The sequence below is a fragment of the Papaver somniferum genome, chromosome 7 (assembly GCF_003573695.1).
Source record: "Papaver somniferum cultivar HN1 chromosome 7, ASM357369v1, whole genome shotgun sequence".
Lineage (NCBI taxonomy): Eukaryota > Viridiplantae > Streptophyta > Magnoliopsida > Ranunculales > Papaveraceae > Papaver > Papaver somniferum.
Window position 1 is genome coordinate 68,842,408 of NC_039364.1, and position 9,714 is coordinate 68,852,121.

Sequence of the window (9,714 nt, forward strand, 5' to 3'; positions counted from 1 at the left end):
CTGGCCACTTCTCTTCAGAAAAACCTAAAATATAAAAACCCTGTGGGAAAAAGATAGTTTCAATCGGAGAGTCATGAACCTGGTGTTGTTATTGTCTCATTAAAAACCTTTCCGAGTAACAAAACACATTGGGACAAAATAAAACTCGGTGAAGGTAAAAATAGTTCAACAGACACTCGCTCCCCCTGATGTCGACATCATATCGTTAGATACTCCCCTTGGTGTCGCCATCTCCCCCTGATTGCAATCAAGGGAGTTCAGACAATTTCCTTGGTCCAATACTCTTTACGTCCTTTTCAAATAAGGACTTAGGAAGTGACTTAGTAAATAAGTCTGCCACATTCTCATCAGACGGTACTTTGTTGATTCGAATGTTTAAGAGGCACTGTTGTTGCTGATTGTAAAAGAACTTTGGTGAAATATTTTTAGTATTATCACCCTTGATATATCCTTGCTTCATTTGTTCGATACAAGCTGCATTATCTTCATAAATGCATGTTGGCTCTTTAGTGGTAGAATTCAAACCACTAGTACCTCGAATATGTGTAATGATAGACCTTAACCATATACACTCACGAACCGCTTCATGTAGGGAAATGATCTCCGAGTGGTTCGTGGAGGTATCTACAAGAGTTTGCTTGGTCGATCTCCAGGATATCGCTGTGTTCCCTATGGTGAATACATAACCAGTTTGGGATCGAGCTTTATGTGGGTCAGAGAGGTACCCAGCATCATCAAAACCAACCAAAACATTATCTGGGGTTTCGGTGTAGGGGTTTGCTTTAGCAATCTTCCTTTCGTCCTCATAGGGATAAAATAGACCCATGTCAATGGTTCCTTTAAGGTATCTGAATACATTCTTTATACCATTCCAATGACGCTGCGTTGGCGCTGAGCTATATCTAGCTAACAAGTTCACTGAGAATGATATATCAGGTCGAGTATCTTTTTGTACATCTAAACTTCGACCAATCATGGGAGTGCTATCAGGATGCACCTTGTCCATATTGAATTTCCTGAGTATCTTATGGACATATGCAGACTGGTGGATTAGTATTCCACAGGCTCGGTGTTCTAGATCAAGTCCTAGACAAAGCCGAGTTTTCCCAAGATCTTTCATCTCAAATTCAGATTTCAAGTAGCTTGCGGTTTCTCTTATTTCATCAAGAGTACCTATTATGTTCATATCATCAACATAAACAGCTATAATTGCAAATCCGGAACTCGTTTTCTTTATAAATACGCAGAGGCATAACTCATTATTTGTATATCCCTTCCCAATCAAATAATCACTTAGACGGGTATACCACATCCGTCGGGTTGCTTTAATCCGTAAAGTGGGCGTTTCAACTTAATTGAAAACGCACTCCGTGGTTTAGAGTTACTTGATTCGGGCAATGGAAGGCCATCAGGCACTTTCATGTATATCTCTGAATCTAGATCCCCATAGAGATATGATGTAACCACATCCATAAGCTGCATTTCAAGTCCTTCTGAAACTACCAAGCTAAATAAGTAGCGGAACGTTATGACGTCCATTACGGGAGACTATGTTTCCTCATAAACAATTCCAGGGCGTTGTGAGAAACCTTGCGCCACAAGGCGAGCCTTATACCTCAAGACTTCATTCTTCTCATTTCGCTTTCTGACAAATACCCATTTATGTCCTACGGGCTTTACGCCTAGTGGGGTTAGCACTACCGCACCAAATACCCGTATCTTTGCCAGTGAAATTTAATTCTTCATAGATTGCAACTTCCCATTTAGGCCAGTCTGCTCTTTTTTGACATTCTGCAGTAGAGCGTGGTTCGATGTCATCGTGCTCAATGATCTCTTGAGCAACGGTGTATGCAAATGCATCATCAATCTGCGTGGAGGATCTTTCCATCAACAAGTATGCACTCTCATAATCTATAGAGATTTCTTTGTTCTCTGGAATCATTTCAAACATCGGAGCGTCCTATAGTATTGATTCATGGACATAACTATAATCAGAGACAATTTCATGAGAGGGATTATCTATATTGATGATGTATGGATCGGATTGTGCCTTACTCACTCTTTTCTTCCTTGGGTGGGTATCCATCGAACCAGGTGGTCTTCCCCTCTTCCTTTGGGGGGCCACGGCCTCAGCTACACTTCCACCAAGTGTAGGTTTGACACCTCTATATAAGGTGCCTTTTCCCGTATTAGGGATTTCTAACCTTGCAGGCACGTTTTCAGCTGGTATGTGTGATATCGTCACTTTAGCAATATCAGTGAATGCATCAGGCATTGAGTTCGCCACATTCTGAAGATCAATAATTCTTTGCACTTCACTTTCACATTGTGAGGTGCGGGGATCAAGATGAGACAAGGTGGGGACACACCATGACAATTCCTGTCGTTCCCTTAGGAAATCCTTTTCCGTACCTCCCCCTAAGGACGGAAAGGTTATCTCATCAAAGTGACAATCCGCAAATCTAACGGTAAAGAGATCGCCTGTCAAAGGTTCCAAATAACGGATAATTGTTGGGGATTCATATCCAACATAAATACTTAATCGTCTTTGGGGACCCATTTTAGTACGTTGTGGGGGCGTAATAGGCACATATACAGCACAACCAAAAATGCGTAGATGTGAAATATCAGTCTCATATCCAGTTACCAACTGGTACGCAGAAAATGGTTGGCTAATAGTGGGTATAAAGCGAATAAGTAATGTTGCATGCAATATGGCGTACCCCCAGGCAGTAATAGGCAGGTTGGAACGCATAACCAATGCCCTAGCTATCATCTGTAACCTTTTGATGGTAGCTTCTGCAAGACCATTTTGAGTGTGTATGTGGGGTACAGGGTGCTCTACGTCAATTCTGATAGACATACAGAAATCATCAAATCCTTTAGATGTAAATTCTACAGCATTATCAAGTCTGATAGACTTGATTGGATAATCGGGGTGGTGAGCCCTCAAACGTATAATTTGTGCTAGGAGCTTTGCAAAGGCAGCATTTCTTGTGGACAATAATGCAACGTGTGACCAGCGGGTCGAAGCATCTACCAGAACCATAAAATACCCGAATGGTCCGCACTCTGGATGTATAGGTCCACAAATATCACCTTGTTTTCTTTGTAAAAATGGAATGTTTTGTTTTGTATCTTTAGCATAGGATGTTCTCGCTCCTGTATTTGCTAAAGAACAAGCTTTGCAAAATGATTGGTGTGCTTTTGACAAAGTCCACGAAGTAGAATGAGAGAGAGGTTGCACATAACTTTCTTTAGATGGCAGTGGCTGGCAGACGTTACTTTGCATTGTAATTGTCTTTTGTCTCATTTACTTTTTTCTCGAAAGAAAGGTTGTCCGTGTGAGTTCTTTAAAACACGGATCATCATATCACGACCTGGGTGCCCCAAGCGGTCGTGCCAAAGCTTGTATAAGTCACTTTTCAACAGTTCATCGTTGGTAACAACATGTGATTCGATAATCCGGATAGTAGTAGTGTACAAACCACTAGAGTGACTCATTAATTTCTCTAAAATGCGTTTTCTTCCACATGTATTAGAGATAATATTAATATATTCAATTTCATTTTCACAGTGAGTTTCCAAGTGATAACCATTTGCACGGATATCTTTGAAGCTCAACAAGGTACGATTAGCTCTTGGTGCATATAGGGCTTCTGTGACTTTGATCATCGTGCCGTTTGGCAACAAAAATTGAGCATTACCTCGCCCAATGATCACTTGTGACGATCCAATCATCGTAGTCACAGAGGATTTATACGGAATTAAATCAACAAATAATTGCCTATTTCTTAAAATAGTGTGTGTGGTGCCACTATCAGCTAGGGCACTCAATCTCTTCTGAGGATGACATTCCTACAAGTAAATGGTACTTCAGATAATTCGGTCACATAACTCAATCATGCAATAGATTATCACAGTAAAAATTAAATCCAAAGCATAATAATTAAGTACCCATAATAATCCAAAGCATAAAAACCACTGATCCATCAACAAAAAATGATACTTTAAGACTACCTAACATAGTTTAAGTCATCAAAGCAAATATTTTAACCAAAGTCTGCTAAACCACAAAGCAAGAAAGTAAACAAGTTTTTAGGATCCAAGGCTAATTAAAAAAAAAATAACAATCAATCAAAGTCAGGTGTTTCCATAAGGGCATGGTTCTTTTTGCCCTGGAAGTCTGGGATGGTGAAGTTGACATCTGGGGCATTATCATGTTCTTTTACACAGTGAGCTTCTTGATCTATAGATTCCCGGTACTTTTTGTAGTTGGCTGCTACTTTGGAACTAGCTTTGCATTGTTGGTACCAATGTCCGGAGATTCCACACCTGTAACAAGGTGCATTGTCATTTTCGACCTTCTTGGACATGGAGTTCTTATGTGTTTTTTCAACAGTATTTCCCCTACCACTTGGTCCAGAAGTAAATTCTCTAGACCAGGTATTTGAATGGCCTCCACGCCAATGGTCATTTCCACGATGACCCCTTTGTCCTCTTCCACGTGGGTTATTATCCCCACGTGAGTATGGAGCATGAGAATATGAATCAGCATTTTAACCCTCTTTTCTTTGGGGTGTTTTCCTTTGTTATCCTTGCCATAGTTAGCCTCAAGAATTTTCTTTTTTCCGGGGGCTCTAGCATTGTTGTTTGCTAGAACTTCATTGTGCCTTTCGGCCACCCGCAATAGGTTGATCAACTTGCTGAAAGTTGTTATTCTTTTATTATCAACTTCTATGCGGTATTGGTTGGATATAATAACAGATGACAAAGGGAAAATAGACAATGTCTTTTGAATCAAATCTTTATATGTGAGTTTTATCCCACAGAAATTGAGTTGTCCTTGTAGATTAAGCATATCTCTTTGAAAATCACCTACCTTCACATAATCAAGAAAACGGATGTCGTTCCACTGTTCATTCAACTATGGGAGAATACAATCCTCAATGCTCCCAAAACGGCTTGCTAATGCATCCCACAGTTCTTTAGGACACATCATGTGTTGGTATCCCCAAAGGAGAATAGGGTCAATGTGGACCTTCAAATATCGAAGGGCTTCAGCCTTTTCTTGTTCAGTTGCTGGGACAACATCTTTGTCAGTAGAGGGTATGATGGTGTGGGTGCATTCTTTTTCCACAAAAGCGATCTTCACATCAGCCATCCAACGGTGATACTCAAGCCCATCTATGCCCAACTATACGAATTCTTGTCGGATATATTCCTTCTTGCTCATCTACATAAGGCAAGGTTAAAAGACATTAATATGACCCGCTCCAATACTATATCCCAAAAAACAAGATTCTTTATGGATTGGGAAACCAAATCTCATTATGGTTTATATTGGTGACCCAGTCAACGATCGACTGACTAGCGTCAACGCTACCCATTATGATATCAACAAGTTTATCCTAAAATTCACAAAGAAAGCATACATTTACACATAAAGCATACGAAAACAAATAAGAAGACAAATAACGGTACTAAACACGAACGCACGGCATTTATACACTCATAAAATGTGGACACCATAGACATCATGGACTCACAGGTTACCGTTAAATGATTTAAAGGAATGTAAACAGACAGATAATAAAGACATACGTTATATAGCTCTAAGAATAAAAACAGGTATTTCATTATTTATTTCCAAAATCAATGAAAATATTTAATGCAGACAAAGGAAAAATAAAAAAAATAAAAATTGAAGGACAAACAGACATGCGGTAAAATTTGTAATTACAATCGGACAAAAGCATTTGACACATAAAGACGAAACAGGAGGTAGCATGTGAACAGAGTTATACTACATAATTCTTCACATAAACACATAATTATCATATTATCATATCATGATTACAAACAAAGGGGTATGGCAGACAAAGAAAAACAGATTTGATGGATAATAAAATAATAAGAAAAAAAAATTGGTTATCACATGACGCGTACAAAGCAATCAATCATACATCAAAAGTGTAGAAAAAAATAAAATAAAATTTTAGACACGTGATATCATTCAATTTAAAACAGTGGAAGTAGTAAACACAGCCTAGGATAAAATCCCTCACCAAGGACAAAAAAAATCATACATATATAGATACACAGATTAGGACAAAACAGATCAATGGATATACTAATAGACAAGTACAAAAATATAGATGCATAGCCTGATAGTATATTATTAAATGTATATTATAGTAATATCAAGACAAAAATAAGAGAGATCTGTTATTATAAAAATCATCAATATCAAGACAAAGTAGAATCATAGTTTCAAATATCACCGATTTAGGTAGATTTCCAACTTATAATAACTAAAAAAAATGGAAAAATGTACCTTATGAGGAGAAGAAAGTGGAACGACCTGCTTCTTGTTCGCAAGAGAAGAACAAAAAATCCAAATCCACCTTTAGATCCGCGATATACCTTTCAAACGCCGTAGAAAAGAAACAAGGCGTACAAACGCAGATTCCCAAAAATGTACTGTGATTGGATGTCGGAAAAAGAATCTTAGTGGAAAAGAGATCGTGCATGATAACGTTTTGGAGTGATAAAGAAAGGAGAGAAAGGCTTATCGTTAAATAGAAAGAGGAACTCATTACATAAGTTTAGTGTTTTATTTATACAAGTAGAAGGAAAAATTCTAGTGGTCTAATGGACCGCACATCTATGGTCCATAGGTCCTATAATAATTCCTTATATTTTAGAAAAATGGGTAAAATATAGGATAAAAGATTGATCACATGACCATTGTAGAAGCTCTTAGTCAAATATGGGTAAGCTGGCTAACTCAGGTTAACCCGATAGGCTGATTCCAAAAGTGGGACTTGGAAAGAAGAAGGTAATCTCTCCCTTTATTCACTAGTCTATTATAAAATCTGGATGAACCTCACGTCTGATTTTGATGTTTAGAAGAAAACTTGAGACAGAAAAAGAGAGATGACGAGAGGAAAGCAGAAGATCGAAGCTCAGAAAAAAAATGCAGAGAAGAATCAAAAAAATAAAGGATCTCAATTTGAAGCTAGGGCTGCTGCTCTGAAAGTCGTTTGCCCTATTTGCAAGGTATTTTAATTTTCTTCCATCTCATACACCCCAAACGCTAGAAAATTTTCCTCAGAATTTCAAATTCTCATATAAATCTAATCTTGTTTCAGTTTACATATGAATAGATCAATGATCTCGGCATCAGATTATTTCTGAAATATAGATATTTCAGTTCCTTTTTCTCTGGATTTTTGAATTTTGGGTGGGATGATATAGTTTTGTGCTGGATCAAGGAATATTGGAGACTGCTTATGCTTTGGATTATAGATATGTATTGCTTTTAGTGTGTTTAGAAAACCTGAAATTAGGAGATACCCTTGGTGCAGTAGGATTTTAGTGGGTACAAGTAAAAAATATGAGGGACATAGTAAATTCGCAAAAGATATTGTAGGGCTTAAAATAAGATCTAAAGGTAAAAAGAGCAGTAGATTTTTGTGATCTTGTAGATGTCCGATCTGTTTAATTTATACTGGATGGAAGACTATAAATAATAGAATGTTAGGGAAGGTGAACAAAGAGAGATAAGCATACGGCAGGTAGGAGTAGGACTATGGTAAAATGATGGTACTGACTAAGAAAAGTAGTTAATGCTGCTTGCCCATCATGGGGATTCAAGAATTCACTACCTAGGAAACTAAATTTGAAGGACTTATCTTATCTTGGTCTTCATGATGCAGGAGCAACTGATTCTCTTCTTTAGTTTCAAAACGTTGTGGAATGATGGACTTAATAATCCACTATCTCCTACTTAGTATGAGAGGTTAGGTGGTGTTATGCTACTGAACTTGAAAGATATCAGTACAAGGCCTAAGAAAAAACTTTTCGAGCAGAGCCTGAGAAAGGGTAGAGAGAAGATTTTCTCTTCAGCAAAGTTTAAAGAGTTGGAAACCAGTGAAACACCATCTTCAAGGTCCATTAGAATTCTGATTTGGAGTGCGTATCTATGTTTCGCCGTTGTATCTTTCTAGTCAGATAATTAGCACTCCAAATCAGAATTCTAGCAAACTTGATGATGATGTTTCTCTAGTTTCAAACTTTTAAAACTCTGTCGAAGAAAAATCAACATTCTATATTTTTTCATAATTAACTTGATATATTTACTTTACCCAGCAACCATCTAATATCCCAACAAAGTATGGGATAGTGGAATACTAAGTTAACAGTAGTGGAATACTAAGTTAACAGTTCCACAGTGTTCTGATACCTAAAAAGACGATCAGTCAAAGATCAAGATTAGGATACAAAATGATCAACTAGACCCATTCCACAAAGTCATCAATTGAATTTGTTTTTAGTTGACCTGGACCCTGGGTAGGTTAACTTAGATGAGTTTCGTATAGACGTCAAGTTTTATTACTAAAATCAGAAGAAAGGGGTGATCCGAGTGGATATGTGTTTCAGGGATGATCATTTTCAGTCCTCCACCTGAACCATTTTGGGATGGTGAATTCTTTTTCTCTTGTTTCATATGTTTAACAGTCGCTTCTATCTAGAGCAGTTATGACACCAAAGACAACAAATTATGATTTATAGAAAGGATGAAGGTTTCACAATTCACTGTTTCTTCTTTCAATCTAGTTTTCTGACAGTGGAGGCAGCAGTAGACATTAGTAATTGGCACCTTTTAACCAAGCCCTTGCTGTGAGTCCTATAGTGGGGAAAGTACAAACACATTCCTGGAGCTTTATTTCGAGTTAGTATCCTTGCTCAATGTGATTCTTGAGCCAAAGTATTCCCCATTGATGTGTGGGATGGAAGCATTAAGAAATAAAGAAACATGAAAATCTAGTTGTTTCCATATAATATACACCAGGGCTGCTGCATCACATTTGGTGCTTATTAATTAAAGAAGCATTTAGACATGTGCATTATTCTCTGCATTTCGCCCTTTGTGAAGGCAGTAATGTGCATCTATGTTGTTGAGTTTCTGTATAACTATCTGTCATATTTTGTTTTTCAGGTGCAACTAGCTAATGCAAATCAACTTGGCGATCACTACTCGTCCAAACATCCAAAGGAAAAGCCTCCAAGTGACTCTACCTGAGTGATTACGCGTTAGCAACAAAGAGAGAAGCACTACAAAGCCTTAGCAACAAAGAGAGAAGAACTACAAACCATTTTAATATGTCATCTGTACTCATTTAAAATCTGGAATATATAAATTTAAGCCATCAAACATCTGAATGTGTAACCCATGTCTGTACTTGTGGAGATAAATAACAAATCTATATATTTCAAAGATGAGAGAGTTTGATATTTGCCTGTTATTGTTATGCATAAATTGTCTGCATTTGCAACTGCAGATGTCCCCGCTACGGTAGCTTTTCCAATTTTGCACATGAGGATACTCATGCTAAGTTGCTGACGGAGATAAAAACCATATGAATAATTTGCTGCAAAAATATTTGCAACCCACTTTGTCCATGACCCTTTTTCTTGTTTTCGTCAAAGTATTTACATCAACTAGTTGTTTTTATTTTAGTTTGTGAAGCTTGGTGTTGTGATAGGAAGGGCTATGAAGCCGTAAAAATCATTGGGCTGATTCCGTTTCCTATGTCAATTATCAACTTTTAGTTAGCATTCACATTTCTCTTTCACATCCATGGTTGAAATTTAAGCTCAAACAGAACAGGGGACAAAAGAAAACTACAGTATTTTCACTCTCTGTAA

General features: G+C 37.6%; 1 long non-coding RNA gene across 1 annotated transcript; it reads left to right on the forward strand.

Annotated features, from left to right (window-relative positions):
* Positions 1-6,831: 6,831 nt before the first annotated feature.
* On the forward strand, positions 6,832-9,300 carry LOC113297558. Its single transcript, XR_003333541.1, has 2 exons — positions 6,832-7,062; positions 9,005-9,300. It is a non-coding gene; the product is annotated as an uncharacterized LOC113297558 (long non-coding RNA).
* Positions 9,301-9,714: the final 414 nt, after the last annotated feature.